Raw genomic sequence first — 17,999 nt, forward strand, 5'->3', positions numbered from 1 at the left:
GATTTCAATCTCCATTTAAAGTCACATCCACTGCATCTTAACCTGAACCGATACTGATGACATCTGTGCCCCTTGGAAGAGCAATCTTGTGAAAAACTCAACTGCCAAATGGGAAGGAGGAGCAGCAGTCTGTGAATTTGACGTTGGCACGCTATTGGGGGAACCACCGAACCACGGTGCTGCCGAAGCTGCTGAGCCAAACCGCTGGACTCAACCACTGCAATACTCCGCTCACCCAACACCACCTGCACCTCACTCACACTGGCGGCTGCTTCGGGAGCGACCAGTGGAAACAGCAACATCAGAGGGACAAGGGGGTTCAGCAGAGCGAAGCAGGCCAGGGGAGCCAGCAGTCCAGCAGTCGAGAGCGGTCCGGAGTGGATACAGCCTCCTGACCCAGGGACCTGGAGGTCTGGACACTTCAGCTGGGGCCGAGACGAAGAAGAGGCTTGTCTAACCACGGGGCTAGCTTCTGTGTGCAGGAGAGCACAGGTGAGGCTGTGGGAGCTTGCATTACAATCCTGCTCTTATTCCCTGTGCGTTATCTCACAGGGGTTGAGTGTTTGGGGTACACCCGCTGTCTTCCGGCCTCCATTCCGATCTTGGCACCACTCCACTTTTATGCTGCTATGAGCATCTGGTGGTCCTCCAAATGGAGGGTGCAGACTGAGAGGGTCTGTGAGGGGCTCACAGGCCTGAGTCTCGTGGGGCTACAGGCCACAAAGCACCAGAGACCGAGGGCCATGGACCAAGAACAAGTCTTGAGGGCAGTGAGAGACCCAGTTGGTGTCTGTGGAGGCAGGAGGAGAAGCAGCTGGAGCTAGTCCTGTGCAGCCTGAGCCTACTCTACATCCTGCTACCTCACCCCTGCCCTCTTCTATACCACTCCTCCCCTGGTGGCCTCAGTATTAGGAGCTGTGCCCACACCTTCTGAACTTGCACCAGCGCACGCACTTGGATTGAGGCAGAAGGCAGAAAGAGATGGATCGTGGAGGTAAACAGTGGTAAGCTGCGGGAAGGATTAAAGACACGATAATTTAAAGACTGCTGACTTGGATCACTATGAGATTGGGGAGAGTAAGGCAGCAGGTAGTAAACAAGGCTGAATAATAGAAAGTGTAAGACATTTACAAAAGTAACCAAAGCAAAAAGTAAGAGAATGGAGGATGACTGCTCCTTGGTCTCACCACTCCACTCCTGCCCACAGGCTCTTACAACCACTCTGACTGTCTCAACCAAGATGGCAATGAGCCGCCAACCAAATATATACACCTAATTCACCTTTCTAAGGGATGCTGAGGTGGTGCTGTGCTCGAACAATGACAGGATAAATGGTCCCATGCCCCCTTTCTAACCTAAGATACTCCAACAACAGAACACAGACTGCGGGAGGCTCACGACTACCAGCGAGGGCATAATCAAGAAGGAGGAAGAAAGAGAGGATGGGGAAGTGAAGGAACAGGTGAATGGGGCCAGATGGACTGGGACTCTGTCACCAGCAATGGCCAGCAAGGCTCACACACCACATAAGAAACACAGGCATGGATCATGAGCCACCAGGACAGGCCAACAGCTACATCACAGCAATGACAGTGAGCGAAAAAGAAAACGGCTACAACCCCAAAGAAAACACCCTGAGAAAGGCCAGAGAAAAAGCCTCATGGGTCATACGACCAGAGAAAAGAGCTATTCTCAAGAAGTACAGGTGAGGGCACAACTTAACAATACCACAAACTCAAAGAAATAGGTAGGGCTGCCTGAGATTGCCCAAAAGATTGAGCCAAGGTCAAAAACAACGATTACAGGGGAGAATGCATCACCTATGCAAGAGTTGCCTTCAGCTCTTTCAGCTACACCTAAGGCTACCAGGGAATCAATGACTCCAGCAACTCGGTAGCCTGCACAGAGGGAACACAGTCCTCTAAAGCTTTGCAAGCCACAATTGCAGAGTCAGCCGGAGAATCAACCCAGGCACAGACACATCCCCAGATCCCGAAAAGAACCTCTCAATCCCAAGCTACTAATAAAAATTAAGGGTCAAACACACCAAAAATGCAGGAATTTGATCTGGAGATATCTTACCCCACAACAGAAGAATGGGAGGAGCTGGTAGCCTCGTACACCCCGCTATCTCTGGATGTTTTGCAAGGAAAACCCAGCAAGTCACCTGAACCCAACACCAAACAAGACAAATTGTACGAAAAGGATAATATCTGGATTTCACTACTGATTACCATGCAAATGTCTGTAAACGCCATGCAATACCAATCTGACAATATGGACATTCAACTGTCGGTTCTAACTCACTCTCTATCTTTGTCCCAAAAATTGACACCAAACTGGCAGACCTCAATAACCTGATCAGGAGGGCCCAAACAGAGTTGCAGCTTAAATATAAAACAAAGATAAAACATTGGCCTCCTTCCTGAACATAGAACTGCCTGTCTTGAACCAGCCAAAACGGGAGAAGCCCGCAGACAGTCCAAACCTGGAACCAAGACAGACTTGCGAGAAGGTCCAGCCAATCGAGGAAGAACCCAATGAATTAGTTCCTCAAGGGGAGTCAACCACCCCAATAGGGGGTCCTGCATCGGTTAGCAAATTTCCACAGGGAAACTCTTCACCTGCAAATATACAAGCTCCAAAACAACAAAGGAAACAGAAGAGAAAGGGTCGGAAAAGGAAAACGGATCTAACAGTATACTTCAACTATGGCCAGAACCAAACTCTTGGCAATCTATCGCAGGGAGACTTAAGGGATACTGCAATTCCAGAAGAGGTACAGAATGAACCCAGTCATGAGATGGCAGGGAACGCCACTGCGGAAGGACGGCTAGCCCCCAGGGGGGTGGACCCCTCACAAGAACCAACTAATACCAACACAAACCCCAAGGACGAGTCTCAAGAAGGAGAAAGAAATACACAACGGGAACTAGACGCAACCACAGGACCTGGCACAGATCCAGCACAGTCTGGTGGAAGGAACCCTCAAGACCCGTTGTAAGAACTTAACTTAGAGTATCACTCAGAGATCAACAGACTCAACCAGAGTCATCTACCATCATGTTTCATCCTGAATACAAATCTAAAGGCCGGGCAGACATACTAAGCAGGGGAAATTTTTTACGGCTCCTAACGTCAACCAATGGCTTGAAGGATTTAAGTTCCCATGATCTGGAGTCAATAGAATTTGTGGAGTCAACAGACCATCTAGAACTCGAAGCAACCAAAGCAGTTTGGGCTGTACCAGATTTAGCCAAAAGGATTCTGAAAGTGCAAGTACAACTTAATGCCTGGGGCATCAAACTGCTGCCCTTTAAGATACCCAGAACCTTTAGTCCAGCCCAAGATCCAACCTGAATCCCGACAGGATCACTTTAACGTTCGATCATTCTCTGTGCTGTGGGGGGCTTGCAGCATATCCCTCAAGAGAAAAGAGAACACAGCACATTCTGGCTCTAGGGCGGGCTGGCTATCCAGGACAATAATCAACAGGAGCCACAACCCCTAACAAAACCCGACTACTACACCCAATTCAAAAAACACTTTGCATCTCTGCTCCTGGAATATAAATGGCATGGGAAATTAGTCAAGAGACTTGGTCTGATCAACCAACTTACTTGTAGGGATTTAATTTGCACCACCTACTTGCCATCAAAAGTGCTAAATTTGGCCACCGTAAAGGAAGCCTCGCAACTTACACTTCTATAAGGAGCATCCATGCACTTGAAGCACTGCCTATCTAACTAGTGCACCCCTCCCCAATGCAATACAAGCTCTCAGAATAATGATACAAGGGGAGAACAAAAATCAATGCCTGGTACTAATATATACCTAAATCCATGAGATAAGACCAGTGGCATTACCCAACATGGAAAAGAACTGTTCAAAATAATAATGGATGAACAAACCACCAACTTTATAATCATCAGTGACTTCCACCTACAGATGCTGGGCACAACAGTTGACGATAATCATAAGGAAGATCACCCCTAACATGGAACGTACCAGGACGGGAAGGAAACAATTGGGGAAGACATCCAGAGCTCGCACAGAAACATCTTGGGATCCTGGAACAGCTGAGCTTCCGCGCACTAAATGGTCGATTTCCGGGAGACAACCCACCGTTCTCAACATCTATACGCTGAGAAGGAAGGAAGAAATTATTTATTTTTAAACAAATGCGGTGACCAGTAAGCCATGGTAAGCGTAAAGTAATGCATTTTTACATATCTGTGATAATTATTATATGGCGCAGTACACAGTAGAGGTGAATTGATTGGGTAAACAACACGTTGGATTTAGGGGACAAAGGTGAAATGGACGCAGTTTGCCAGTAGTTCTCGAATGAGGGTGGAATTATTGTGTAAATGGTTTAAAAATACGCTTTTGGTTCTTAATCGATATAAATGTTGCTTTTTAAATGCAATGAAGTGCTTCATAAAGTTAATTATGTCCTATTTTTGTATATTGTAGATTCCCCTGAAGAAGGGAATTTACTTCCCGAAATGCATTGGGTTGTTTTATTAAAAAATCTTGGCATGTGGAACCCACTTCTGACTCCTGAGCTTTTGTGAGAGATCTACTCCCTCACATAGACTTGAGTAAAATGAATTGAACATAAAGAAAAAGCAATGGTTTAAAAAAAGGTTAAATATGATGAAGAATGAGAGTAAAGCAGAATTAATTGATTCATTTGATTCAAAACAAAGGTGTGGCAGTGCAGCCTGGTGGAATCTTTAAATGAGGTTCCCTTTGTGGAGATTGTCTCATATCTGACAGAAGAGGCTTGGACATCCTTTCTTCAATCTCACTTCAACAGAGAACCCGAGACCCAGCTTAACACAAACCTGGTTTACCTGGGGGTGATAAAACCACTGCAGTGGTGAGACCCACGTTGCGGTGCAGTCGAAGTTGGTGCAATGAAGCGGTGCCCACAGCAACGGTGCAGGCAGCGACATCGATGTCAGCGAGAAGCATCGTTGTCGGTGAGACCATGGCTGCAGTGTCGTCGAGGTAGGTGCTGCGCTCACCCAGTGAGCAGTGAACATGGCATCGGTGCAGGCAGCAGCATTGGTGAAGGCGTCGGCAATGCTTTTCTTGAACTCACAGCCCAGAAAACAACTACAGTGGCTTAGAACTGGAATTGGCACCACTTGGCAGGTTCAGGGCTCCCAGCAGTGGAGTCCAGGTGTTGTAGATGAAGTATTTGATGACCCTGAGACTTTCAACAGGAGGCAAGCACACACAAGACCTTGGAAAAACTTGGAAAGCAGGATTTCAGAAAACAAAGTCCAGTCCTTTCACTGTTCACAGACAAAAGCAGCCACTGCATGCCTACCCAGCAAAGCAACACACTTCAAAGGGGCAGTACCTCTCCTGACAGCTCTTCAGCTCTCCTTCTTGGCAGAGTCCTCAGTCTAGAAGTGTTCTAAAAGTCTGGGGTTTTAGGTCTAATACTTATGCCCCTTTTGGCCCTTGAAGTAAGCATACCTCAAAGGAAAATCTTTGTAGTTCACAGATCTTGCTTTGCCCTATCCTGGCTCCAAACACACTACAGGGGGTGGAGACAGCATTGTGAGAGGCCTGGCACCGCCCTATTCAGGTGTCAATGGCAACTCCTCCCACCACTCTAGCTCAGGAAGGCCCATCACATGCAGGGCACACTTCAGCCCCCTTGGTGTTACTGTCTAGAGTGAATGCACAAACAACCCAACTGTCAGTCTACCAGAAGTTGATTCCACAAGCTGATAGAAGCACAGGATGGTAAAGAAAGAAAATGCCCACTTTCTAAAAGTGGTATTATCAAGCACACACTTTAAAAACAACCACCTTCACGAAAAGATGTGTTTTTAAATTGTGAGCTCAGAGAGCCCTAACTCCAAATTTCTAGCTCTTCCCAAATTGAAAGTTACAAGGCAGCTCCAATGGTAACCTTTGGGAGAACAAGTCCTTGCAATAGTGCACATTAGCAGTATTTCACTCTCAGGACATGTAAAAGACACTAGTACATGTCCTACCGTTCACATACACTGCACCCTGCCCATAGGGCTACCTTAGACCTACCTTAGGGGTGCCTCACATACAGAAAACGAAAAGGTTTAGGCCTGGCAAGAGTCGACATGGCAGTTTAAAAGTGCACTGGCAGACAATGCAATGGGAGACATGAGACATGTCTACAGGGATGCTCTTGTGGGTGGCACAAACAGTGCTGCATGCCCACTAGTAGCATTTGAGTTAGAGGCCATGAATTCACATAGTGCAATTTCCTAGGGACTTACCAGTAAAGCAAACATGCCAATCATGTATAACCAATCATAATCACAATTTACAAAGAGAGCACTTCACTTTAACACTGATCAGCAGTGGTAAAGTGCCCAAAGTACACAAACTAGCAAAAACGAAGTCCAACACAAAGTCAAACATCCAGGAGATAGAGGCAAAAAGACAGGGGAAACCACGCCAAGGATGTGAGGTCTAATAGCTACTTAAGTGGGTGGGTGGCTTTCTAGTAACATTAACAGGCCCTGGGCAAGTGTAGTGCACTTTACTAGGTACTTATAAGTAAATTAAATATGCCATTTGGGGATGAGCCAATATTACCATGTTTAGAGGAGAGAGCACAAGCACAGGTTAGCAGTGGTAAAGTGTACAGAGACCCAAAGCCAGCAAAATGAGGATAGAAAAGTGGAGAATGAAAGCAAGACATTGGGGGGAAGATCACCCTAAGACTTACAGGTCTAACACCAATTAAAATTCAAAGATCTATTTTTGCTGTCAGTTCAATTTAGGGATTTTTCCAGTGTATTCACTGAGTGTTACTGCTAAAAAAAATGTCTGGATCCTATCACTGAACGCCAAGGTGAGAAAGTGAATTATTGATTGGGGTGGATAGTAGTCCACCACAAGTAATAAGGTCAATATCTTATTAGGTCCAGTAAAAGGTTTTAGTAATTTAAACCTGACTTCATTCCCTTGTAGCTATGGCAAAAAGCATACAGAATTAACTTAAGACATACCAAAATAGTTAAAAAGTCAAAAACACAACACAATAAAAATCCCACCCCAATTTATTAAACTAGAGAATAGTTTAGTTAGCAAAATGACACAAATACAATAAGGAGAATCGGAGATATCAGAGAAATGAATTTGTAATGTTTTTAAAAAAAATAGCTAAAAAAAAAACACAGAGCCAATGGTACTCAATGGTCTATGTAACTTGGACCTAGGCGAGATTTTATGCCAAACATAATGAAGTGCAGGTTGACTAGACCAACCAGATATGAATTGTCCAAGGTTTTATCTTGGGACAAGGGGCCCGATTCACAGAACTAACTTAAGACAAAATCCTAAACTTACTACAATTTTGGTATTCACAGAAGGCACTTACTCATTTTGGTATTCACAGAAGGCACTTACTCATTTCGGTATTCACAGAAGTTAGGAGTCCTAGCTTTAGGACTCCTAAATGCCTTCTGTGAATACCGAAAGTCTTAAAATTAGTATTTTTCTCAATTTAGTAGTAGTAAAGTTAAGACTCCTAACTTTAGGACTCCTAAATGCCTTCTGTGAATACCGAAAGCCTTAAAATTAGGATTTTTCTCAGTTTAGTAGTAGTAAAGTTAGGAGTCCTAACTTTAGGACTCCTAAACTGAGAAAAATCCTAATTTTAAGACTTTCGGTATTCACAGAAGGCATTTAGGAGTCCTAAAGTTAGGACTCCTAACTTCTGTGAATACCGAAGTGAGTAAGTGTCTTCTGTGAATACCAAAATGAGTAAGTGCCTTCTGTGAATACGAAAATGGTAGTAAGTTTAGGATTTTGTCTTAAGTTATTTTTGTGAATCGGGCCCATGCCACACCCAGATTTGCCTTCAAACGCACGAACAACATAAAAGATATGTTGATACATACCAGACCGCAGAAACTTCACAATTTGACACAGAACACACTGTGGGACTTACCATCAGTCCAGGGACACTTCCCTTGCGGATCATGTTCCGCATGTCCCCAAACCAAGGTCACCAAACTACTGAATCTCCCTAATGACATTTGTTGGCGGTTGAAGAAACATACCAACTGCAACACAGCCAACTGCATTTATTTGATTAGGTGCACCTGTAATCTCGTCTACATAGGGATGACCACTAGGCAAGTAAAAGTACGCATAATGGAAAATAGGAGTACTTTCAGATGTGCTAAGACAAACATCAAAATGACGACTCATTTCACAGAAAGACGACATTCCCCTTAGTCTTTCGAATGGTGCGTCGTGGAAGCACACCCGGGCATGTCAAAAGACACCTTGTTTCGCCTTGAACAACGCTGGGTCCTTAGACTGTCCTGTGATAAAATGGGTCTCAATGAGGACATACCTTGGAACCTTCTCACCTAGAACAAAATCCAAATAAAACAAAACCATATTAGAACAACGATCCTATCAGTTTAAAAAGACATGGTTTTCTGTACAACACTAACTTGACTCTATTAGTCTTTTTTAGAAGGTTATACTTCTTCTCCTTTTTTCCCCCGCCTTTCTTCAGCGCGAGGGTTATGTCCTATGAGAACTTGTTACTAATTGTAAGCCCTGGCTCGTACATCTGTGGCTCTCACAAAATTAAGACCCTTATTTGTCACCTCCTTCTGCGCAGGAATTTTTACCGTACATGCGGTTGGTAAATAAATAATTAAATATTGTTTTTCTTGGACAGCGTATTTATTGTTTATGTTGGGGTATCCAGGACGTGTAGAGGCTCTCTCCGTTGCGATACACCAGTCCTAATACACATCAAGTCCTTTCCTTCACTAACGATCGACATCCACAGATCGTGCGTCCTTGATTGGCTTCCACGCGATCACATGACCATCAGGGGGTCATGTGATTACTGCCCCAATATGGCGCCGACTGGTTGCGAGTGTTCTAGCGTTTCTCACTGGTACCGGCACCTTTGAACCACGCCCACCCCGACCTCCAACCTTTAACAGTGCGGGGCTCCCAAACTCGACTACCAGACCATTGGGACCGGTTGCACCGCCGGGGTAGGATCAACTTCGAGACTCTGCCGAGTGAACCGTGAGCAATGAGCTTGCGTTCTCTTAAACGCTTTCACGCTCCTGCCTCCCATTCCCCTTGATGTTTACCACTACGTTTGGGCGGTATTCTCCATTGGTAATTAAGCGTCTCTCTCTTTTTATATTAGTGAGATAGCGATACCAGATGCGTGTTTTTTGTTGCTAGCTATACTACATAGCGACTATTCCTAGAGCTTTGTTGAGGTATTCAGAGCCTCTTTAGCAACCACAATCACCATATTAACAAGTCCACCTCCCGTTGCTATTTGCTATACCTTATTAGCCAATTTTTGTAACCCACCTCATTCAATTACCTGTGGGGTCGTGTACTTTTGCTGCAGATCTTCTGGCTTCTGAATTGACTTCGACAACTTCATGTTTACCTGATTTATTACCCTTGTGCAGTATTTCTTGTTGAATTAACATGTTCTTATCATATATTAGGACACTAGAATTCAGTGTCGACGGCGACCGGTACTGTTATGGCCCGGACCATTAATAACAAGGGTGAGGATTTCCTGATGTTTGATAGTGACATTATTCACACCATTGTCTCTCTCCCCCTCCCACGCATTTTTATTACTGACCTGCTGTGACACTCATGACATCATCTTCATCATCTGAACAAGCCTTGATCTATTTACGAGAATTTGGCTGCATCAAGCATGTCACTGCCCATGGGCCCATTGCATGCGTTTGATGCACCTTCACCTGCTGAATCAATATTATTGATTTTGATTTTAATGATATCGCATTGCTTTATCTTTGACTGTTCTAACTGTTTTTATCTTTACAGGTTATATTTGATTAACTTGATTGACACCAGAGGTACCCCCACATTTTTTAGGGTGCTGTAAGGGTGGTCACTTCTCACTACATGTGTTGGGTGCCCACCACCAAAAAATGTGTAGATAGTTTTCAATTAGGTCCTGAGGAATTGCCATTGAACAGATAATAGGGCAAGAAACATGTCGACCTCACATTTTAGCGTATAAATCACAACATAGGGTGACCATACGCGATTTCTTTACTTTTAATTAGGGGAAGAACCAACTTCATTAAAGTTATTTTGAGTGGAATATTTTTCCCTATTTTAACTTCACTATACACTTTCACTTTCACCTACACCAAGACCCTTACTTGCACTTCACCTGTCGGCTTCGGAATAAAGATCTCCGTTAAGTAGGCCCCATCACGGGCGCCTGATCGGGCATTGCAGCGCCGGCCCGAGTAGGAGCAGACCCGATAATGAAGCAAGACACCTTCTTGTCAGGTGTGTGAGGGTCTTTTTCCAACAACGAGATCACTCTCCTGCATTATACTGGTGGTTATTCTACAGTTAGGATCTGTCTTTTGTCTTTTTTACTTTCTATTAGGAACTGCATACTCATTGTCTAAACATATATTTCCGCTCAGGAGTTAACAAAGTTAAAAAGAAACGACATGGACAACTATATGGTACCAGTTACTCAGCCTACTCAAGAGACATACTGATCTGGATAGCTCCAGGAATGACCTATATTGTACATTGTTCCCACCAGGATATAGAAGGACGTTATATTTTCGTTGGGACACTAGGCGGAAAGTTTCTGGTGTTGGACAGTATTTATGCCCCCTCCATAAATCAAGCAGCTGGCTTTAATGCTTTGAATCCCCTATGCTTAAAATATGTCTTATCCCCACATCTGTGGGGTGGGGTTTCAACATAGTGCGCATCTGTGACATTGACAGCTTACGCCCTGTGGTGTGCAGTTCACACTCCATAACGGACGCTGCTAAGTTCAAGAGATGGCTTCACAGTGGCAGCTGCCACCAAGTAGCATGGGTGGGATAGAAAAAGACAGTTTAAAAAATGGCTTACTTTGCTCCTGGACTGTCGTCGTGCCTCGCGTCGTCCTCTTCTGTTCCTGCTTGAAGCAGGAAGCACAAACAGGCTCTCCCAGCCAATCACAACAATTGGTCTGAGCGACGTGGTTCGGCGCTCAGACAGGCAGTGGGAGCCTGTGCATGTTCCTCACCCGGCTGTGCAATACAACCTGGTAGGAAACATGCAAAGTGCGCATGACTGTTTGGCCGGGCCAAGACGGCCGGCCAAGCAGTCATGCCCATTTAAGTGCCCTCCACTCCAACCTTTGCTGGCTCAGACACAGCCAAGCCCCGTCCTGCCCTGCCCTGTAAACCGGAAAAATTAAATGATAATAACGTAGTGTTATTATCATTTTATTTTTATTTTATACAGTGCTCAAAATGCAGTGGGGCGATGCTCCTCGGCCTTAGCGGAGGAGCCGCCGCTGTGGTTGCGACAGTGGTAATTGTATGATATGTGGCGCAGACTGAACATGTGGGATGGGGAATATATGTTTTATTCTCCAGTTAGCGGAATCTACATAAGGCTTGACCTGTTTTTGGGGGATGCTGACCCAACACTCTGTAGTATTCCACCTTGGCGAGCCGCATGGAATGTCGAGCATGGAACACAGGTTTGTGTATTCCATGCTCAAGGAGCGGTTAGAGGTGAGAACTGTTGGGGGGCTGAAGGAAAAGGAGCAGCTCGTGGCTCACCAGGATACCGACATTTACACAGAATAAATGATTACCTTATAAGCCTGCAATGCCTCGTCATTTATTTACCACACACTCATAGTAGATTTTTGAGTTGAGAGACGTCAGAGAACAATCTGCTTCTACTGACGCTGATCTGGCCCAGATCCTCACTGGTTATTCCTACAGAGTGTATGCAGGTAGCAGTGGTCTGGACTTCCTCCTGAATACAGATTGGTGAGCACATAGGGGCATATTATCAAGGGCAATATCGCCGCTTTAGTGGCACTTTTTGCCGCTAAAGCTGCAATATTTTTATCGCCCTATTAGCAAACTGTCGCTAACAGCTGTTAGCGACAGTTTACTAGCAATAGTGTCCGGTTTTTTGCCACTTTGCATGTCAGCAATATTTATCACTAATGACATGCAAAGTAGGCGTTCCGCACTAAAACTAAATGGAAACAGTCGTAAACACAACTTCCCCCTATTATCAATGCCCTCGTTGCGATAAAAAAAGTTGCGCTAACCACGATTATCGCTGGTTCCTAACGCCTGATTGAAACCTGACTTAGACATCTTTTCAATGGAAGGTGGATTGTCAGGCTGAGACTACCTTAGCTTATTACCAAGGATTTCACTATCGCAGGAATTTCATCGCTGGATTTCCAGCGATGATCAGTCATTGTGCCGCTATCGCTGTTTTTTTTATCGCCTTGGAGATACGCGTTGCTAGTAACGCACTATCTCCGCAATGAAAACCAGCGATAGCCAGTGGTAAAAAAAAATTATGCTAAGCGCGCTTTACGATATTTATCGCAAAGCGTTGCTAAATGCCCCATAGTTATTTTCATGAAAACATAGACACTACTGATAACTGAGGGATTGAATGGGGAACTGTTAGAAATGGGAATCTCTAGTTGGCAGAGTTTTGAAACCTGTCCAAATAGAGACTCTTATTCTAGTCAGGGAAAGGGAGTCACATAGGTAAGATAACCCCTGCTCACCCCATCGGTAGCCTGGCATGATCAGTCAGGCTTATATTAGAGGCAATGTGTAAAGCATTTGTACAGACACAGAAAGTAACACAGTGAAACCACTACAAAATTTGTCCACACCAGTTTAGAAAAATAGTCAATTTTTATCTGAATAAAACAAGACCAAAATGACAAACATCCAACATACACAAGTAAAGATATCACTTTTAAAAGGTTAAGTAAGTTTAGTCCATAGAAATCTATGGATGCGGTTGTTTTTAACACAAAGTACCTTGGATGCATTAAAATCAAAGACGATAACAGGTGCAGGGGAGGTGAGGTGCTGGAAAACAAAAGCGATGCGTCAATTCCCGAATACCAGTAAAGGTGAGGCATCAGTTCCTTACTGTTAGGCAGGGTAAGAGTTGCATCAATTCCTATATGCAAGGCGAAGTGATGCATCGATTTCCAGGTACGCAGCCTTGGTTCCTTACTGCTGAGCAACGTTGATGAAGAGACAGCATTGAAGTACGATGCGTTGAAAATGCAGATGCACTGTGCCAATGTGGCAGCGGCGAAGCAGGCGCTGCATCAATTTCCCAACCACGAGGCAGGTGATGTGTCGCTTCTTCAGCCATAGAGCAAGGACTGCATCAGAGTCGGAGAGGGTGCCATGGACGTCGATGACACAGTGCTCAGGACTCACAATCTTTCATCCACTAAGCGGGTGATGCGTTGGCTCTTCAGCCGCACGGTGGTGCTGTGCCAATTCTTCAGTCACACGGAGGTGCTGCATCGATTCCTGGGCCGTACTACAGGTGCTGCTTCAATTCTTCAGCTGCACGGTGGTGCTGCATTGGAAAAACAGGTGCTGAGAGTTGATGCATGGATTTGGCAAGCCAGGGCTCTCAGCAGAAGGGCTCAGACACTGGTAGGTGAAGTCTTTGATGGTGGCCTTGAGACATCTTAACAGGAGGCAAGCACACACAAGTCCTTGGAGTACTTTGGTAGCAGGATGTAGAAAGCCAATTCCAGTCTTTTCACTCCCAGAACAGAAGCAGCAAGCAGCAGGCCAGCACAACAAAGCAACAGGCAGAGTGTCAGTTCCTTCTACAGCATCCAGCTCTTCTTCCTGGCAGAATGTCGGTTAGTCCAGAAGTGTTCTGATTTTAGAGTGTCAGAGGCCCAATAATAATAACCATTTCTGCCTTTAAAGTAGGCAAACTTCAAAGGAAAGTCTTTGTAGTGCACAAGACCATGCCTTTCCCTGGCCTGGCTCCAGAAGCACTACTGGGGGTGGAGGCAGCTTTGTTTGAGATCAAGCACAGCCCCATTCAAGTGTCAGTGACAACTCCTCCCACCACTGTAGCTCAGAGAGGCCCATCGGTCTGGTGATGGCCCATCACGACATACAAGGCACACCTCAGTTCCCTTTGTGTGACTGACTAGAGTGAATGCACAAGAACCCACTATGAACCAAACCCAGTTGGGGATTCTACAGGCAGCCAGAGGCGAAGATTTGTAAGGCAAGAAAATGCCCACTTTCTAAAAGTGTCATTTTCAAACACCCAATTTAAAAACCAACTTCACCGAAAGGTGTATTTATAAATTATGAGTTCAGAGACCCCAAACTCTAAATCTCTATTGGTTCCCAATTGAAAGATACACTTGTAAGATGATGCAAGGCAGCTTCAATGATAACCTATGGGAGAGACAGTCCTTGCTGTAGTGAAAAACGAAATTAGCAGCATTTCACTACCAGGACATGTAAAACCCAACAGTACACAGTGGCGTAGCTAGGCTTTAACCCTCCTGTGGCAGCCCTGCGTTTGCCTCCCACAGATGTAAGAGAGGGGGTGTTGGCGATTCCTGCAGCTGCCACCCCGCAACAGCCACAGGTAAGAGCAGGGGGGAGGCTGCCGGCCCTAAAACCTTTGCTGCCTGAATGGACCGCACCCCCCTTGCTACGCCACTGACAGTACATGTCCTATATTTTAAATACATTGCATCATGACCTGCCTTAGGGGTGACTTACATGTTGGAAAGGGAAGGTTTGGGCCAGGAAGTGGTTGCACTTGCCAAGTCGACATGGCAGCTTAAAAATGCACTCACAGACACTGAAGTGGCAGGTCTGAGACATGTTTGCCGGGCTACTCTTGTGGGTGGCACAATCAATGCTGCAGACCCACTAATAGCATTTGATTTACAGGCCTTGGGCACACCTGGTGCACTTTACTAGGGACTTAGTAGTAAATCAAATATGCCAATCATGGATAAACCAATAACAAATACAATTTACACAGGGAGCACTTGCACTTTAGCATGAGTCAGCAGCGGTAATGTTCCCCAGCCCTAAACCCAGCAAAAACAAAATACAGCACATATAAAAAAATCAGGAGATTAGAAGCAAAAAAGACTGGGAAAAAACACGCCAAAGACGCCAAAGATGCCAGGTCTAACAGGCACTTTTAAAGTGGTAATCAGTGGCTACTGTATTAGGGCCTCTTGCGGTGTTAAGAACGCATGCATGGTTCCTAGATCTTAAGGTCAAGATGTGTGAATGAGAGAGGGAGCTTATTATGGATTGAAGCCTAATACCAAGTCTTCTCGAAATGCAGAAATAGTATGATGCTCAAGTAGGTAGAATGAAAACATTGATTATAATTCTATGTAGCAATGAGGGTACAGGGCAGGAGCCTGCTAGCATGGTTACTGGGTTTCTGAATGAGCTGTGAGCCTGATATGTGTGATCCGTGACTGGGATGGAGCCCTGGTCCTTGCTCAGCAAGATGTAAATGCAGTGTTTGCAGGTTGCTAATAGAATCTGTACACACCTCCTCAGGAAAGCTGCACATCAAACATACAGCTACTGTGTACATGGCCTCTGGCCAGGGTCCACACGGGACATACGGTATCCAATCAATTGGCCATCTCATGAGGTATGAGGCAGGGTTGCCCCCATCCCTGCTGTGTACCTCTATGTGTGAGATAGTGTCTGTTATGTGCCCAACATTAACATTTATCCTGAGCCTAGCAATTAAGGTCTGGAGCAGGTACTCATGCCAACTCCCCCTGCTACAGTTCTCCTGTCCAGCTTGCCCACAGTCAGCTACCCTCTGCTGCCCATCTACCTGCTGCCCTCTCTTTGCACCTCCTCTACTCGTTTCTTGCTCTGCTTTGCCTTTTCTGTTAGTTTTCCTGCTCTTTGTTTTGCCTATTTCTGCTAGCTTTTCTGCCCTCCATTTTGCCTTCTCTGCTCTGCTTTGCTTTTCCTGTTTGTTTTTCTGTCCTCTGTTTTGTCTTTTCTGCTTGTTTTTCTACCCCCTGTTTTGCTTTCTCTGCTTGTTTTTCTGCCCTCTGTTTTTGCACTCTTCTGCTTTGTTTTGCCTTTTCTGTTTGTTCTTTTGCCCCTTGTTTTACCGTTTCAAGCTGCCATCGGTAGATTTTGGGTTGATCAAAATATTGGGGTGCAGTAAAATATCGGATTTCGTCTCCCACGCAGACAAAAGAGGCCTAGGAGTGTGAGGGGACCGCATGAAATCTGGAGGTATTTGGTTGTATTTAACTTTCAAACAGTATATTTACACCTTTTTGGCACTGTGCAGAGAGGTGCGCAAACCTGCCATGAAAACTGCAGACAAACTTTACTCCCTGCAGATTTTCACCAGTAACTTGGGAGTGAAATTCATTCCATTCGCCTATTGTCCAGTTCGCCAAATTGTTGGCTAATCATGGAAAACGAAGGTGTTATATAAAACATTTATTAAAATAAAGGTGGAAGTGATACATGAAATATAGCGATGAGAATGGAGTTGATCGTTTCAAGTGAAGATTTGGTACAATATGTGCTTGCATTCACAGGTATTCAAGTTGTGTGATCTCCTGAAATAAATGTGAAACGCGAAATGGATTGAGGAATTGTGAAATCCGCAGAAGGGCCAAAAATGTTATGTGACCTACAGTCATGCAAGAAATGAGGTAAGATTATACAATCATAAATAAAAGATTTACGTGATTCAAGAAGTGGGTAATGACCATTAATTAGGAAATATGCATTTGAAAACACGGAGTTCAAAGATTTATTAATATAAAAGTTCATTGAACACTGCTACTGTTGTGAGGGCAGAGTCCTTTTTCGCCATTTCGATGAGAAGGCACATTTTCAAATGTTGTCATCCTAATACCTAACCTTATTGAAAAACTGCCGTCTGAATATAAGAATATAATACGAAATAACTCAATTGATATTCAAAGTTGTGACTTAAAAACCTATTATAGAGTGAGTATAGTAATTCAAAGACAGGTCACCCTTAACTGGGCCCACCTCACTGGCCAGAATTTGGACAATGTAGTTTGCTACAATTGCTCTATGCCTAGCTCTTGCTCATATTGTATGTTGAAACTTGTATTTTGAATTCTCGCAATAGAGGTACTTAAGTTTTGGGATTTTTAATTAAGGGGCAAATAGCAACTCAATCTAATATCTTTTTGGGCTAAAACACAGTTTCAATAAGAAAGCTTGGTAGCAATGGCACAAAGAAGTATGCCTTTCCCCAGGGAAATGCATGTTAAGTATTTAAGAAGCACAAAAATAACATTAAACTCATCTAATAAAGCCAGAAAACCCCCAGCAAACTGAGTAAAGGAACTAAAATTCTAATATTCCACTAAGATAATGACACAAATATGGTCACAGTTGTAACAAGGGAACCAGAGGTATGACTTTTTGAAGTTTTTAAGTCAAAAAGCATCATGAAACTGCAAAACATATATGGATGCAGGTAATTTGGACAAAGGTGCAATTTTAGGCGAACTGCAATGGAGCAGGTGTCTTGTAAGCAGAGAAGGATCCACCGGTCTGGAATTTACATTGTGAGTTAGTCTTTTTTATCAAAGTATCAGAGTCTATAATGTCCAGTGGGACAAAGCAGTAATTTATAGCCAGCAAAGTCTACACAAAGTTGGAGGCTGCATTATTGGGATCTTGCTGAAGCATATGCTTTGGTATCAGAGCTATAGACATCTGGCAGTCCCCTTGTCATAGTAATCACTTTGCCACCGTTTCCCACTCTTGAGTTTACCTTCTGACTTTACCCTATTTTTGTAGCTCAAAATCCTCCATTTCAATATTTTTGAATACCATGCTCTGTGGTCTTTCAAGCTAGCAGGACTCCAAGGTCAGTGAGTGCCGCGCAGAATTACAAACTAGGGACTGCCCTAAGAAATAAGGAAACTACCCAACAAAATATAAACCCTGGCAGGCTCAATGGTCAGGTCCCTTTTTTGTGGGCAGAGACATCCTGGCTGTGAACAGTGAAGGTTTAAAGGCACCTCTGACAGTATAGCACTGATTACCATAACAATTCTGTCAGTTTTTTTAAGGACCATCTGCTGTTCCTGCACACTCTCCTTT

Source organism: Triturus cristatus, chromosome 6, assembly GCF_964204655.1.
Source record: "Triturus cristatus chromosome 6, aTriCri1.1, whole genome shotgun sequence".
In the NCBI taxonomy this organism is placed as follows: Eukaryota; Metazoa; Chordata; class Amphibia; order Caudata; family Salamandridae; genus Triturus; species Triturus cristatus.